This window comes from Cornus florida, unplaced genomic scaffold, assembly GCF_030987335.1.
Source record: "Cornus florida cultivar Cherokee Brave unplaced genomic scaffold, ASM3098733v1 CherokeeBrave_3.0.0_Hap2_Chr07, whole genome shotgun sequence".
Lineage (NCBI taxonomy): Eukaryota > Viridiplantae > Streptophyta > Magnoliopsida > Cornales > Cornaceae > Cornus > Cornus florida.
In genome coordinates, this window is record NW_026775577.1 from 5,325,376 (window position 1) to 5,327,472 (window position 2,097).

The window sequence follows — 2,097 nt, forward strand, 5'->3', positions numbered from 1 at the left end:
CTTCTCTTTCGTTTCCGCATCTTAGATCAGTAATCGGGTCATCACAGGACGCACCTATAATGTTTTCGATTTTTTTTTTTTCATTTTCTCCTTTTGCGTACCAGACACCGTGGGGTGTGCCAGGTATGTCCAAGAGTTGGTTGGGGTATTTATTTTAGTTCAGGACTCTTGAAAATGTAATGGTTGCCATTTCAACATTTTTTTGTTTTTCGGGCCGAAATGTCCTACATGGGACCCGTTATCGGAATTGTTGAGCGCTTGAATTTTATCATGGGCACCTTGCATTTCATTCATTATTATTTAATGCATTTTATGTGGTGACATGCTTTTATATGTGGATGTTAAGTGTTAATGTATACTTATATATTATAGTAAAGGGAGATATTTTGTGTGGTGGACCCCATAAGCCACTAGGATGGCTTATATCACCACATAGCATCATTTCTGCCCATCTTCTTTTTCCAGAACTGTGACCAGCTCTCTTTCTCTATGCACAAATTCTTTCTCTCTCTAAATCACACATTTTGGGCTCAAAATTCATCATTTTTCTTTTCAATTTCAACTTTGCCATTGAAGGCAAAGTTGACAAGCTTGACGAGGCCTGCATTTTGATAAAATCTGATTTCAGTTTGGAGCACTTTTGAAAATTCGAATTTTGGGATCCTCGGGGCAGTTTTGAAACTTCTAAGGCTTTGCTCTTCAAATTGAGGTAAGGGTCCTCCTAATGCCCAAGTTTTGGCTTCTAATTGAATAAATTTTTGTTCCCTTTCTCCTTTATACTTGTGAATGTTATCTTGTGTGAATAAATGTTAAATTGGGTGTTAAAAGCATGGTTTAATTTATATTTTCTATTAAAGGCATGAAAGACCTTGTTATATATGAGTTGTGCTAATGAGGGAATAGTATTATAATTGTTGCTATATGGATAATTATTTATTTTTATTTATTTATTTTTTATTATTATTTTTTTGATGAGCATGCCTAGATTATTTGATTGTGGTTATAGAATGCCTTGATATGCCTATTGAATTTTAATTGTAATGACGATGTATTGTTGTTAGAATGCATTACATGACATGGCAAGGAAAAATGGAATTTTGGGAAGGAGTTGAAAGGAAAGGTTTTCTTTAAAGGAAAAAGGTTGTTCTTGAAAAGTGGATGTTTTTAAAAAAAAAAAAAAAAAAAAATGAACTAGATTTCGCAAGGCCGAGGCTAGTTTGACCTAGAGGGTATAGGGCATGAAAAGTTGGTACTAGGCCTGTTAACGGTTGCCGGATTTGGAACCGGGGATAGTTGTCTCGATAAAGTCGTCTAGCAGGTTTTCGAAAAAGCGTATGTTAGGTCGGTGTAGACTAATATGTGAAGGGATACATCTCATATCATTTCACTCACATTAATTGTAAAATTGTGCTTGTAACTAGAAAAATTACTTGTTAAATGGAAAGGTTATTTGGACCCCATGGCATGACCCCGACTTCATTTTCTATTCTCTTATGTGTTTTATGGCTCAAGGGAGTCCAAACTAATGCTTTAGTCAACTTCTACTGAGCTTTATCCTCATCCTATTATTTTAACATTTTTTGGGAAAGAAGTGGTGGACGACGATCCACCACAATTTTAGATTGGGTTGGAAGCTCACTTTTGCCATCTTGTGTAGATGTTGACTTTTCTTTTTTTTGTAAAACTTTGATGTAAGTTGTGTAGTGTTATAAGTTATAGACTTTGCTTATAACTATGTTCATGAACTCCTATAACTTTAACTTTGCTTCATGGTCTTGTAATCTCTTTAGTATGGTTTTGTACTCTTTTGATGTAGCTCAGTGTTTTTTTTTTTTGTTTTTTTAGCCAATGATGCATGTAATAGTTATGTTTAGATATATTTGGAGGTGAATAGGGGTGATGATGAACTCTTTTTGATGATGGTGTTGATGTTGTGGATTTTGGATTAAGGTTTATCATTTGCATTGTGTGTTAGAGCATGTTAGTTCAGTTTTGAAGGCCCAAGTGAGGCCATTGCATTTCACATGCATTAAGCAGGTTGTAAAAGGACTCTTTTCTGCAGAGGTCATGCCAAATTTTAGGATCATTATAGCACCG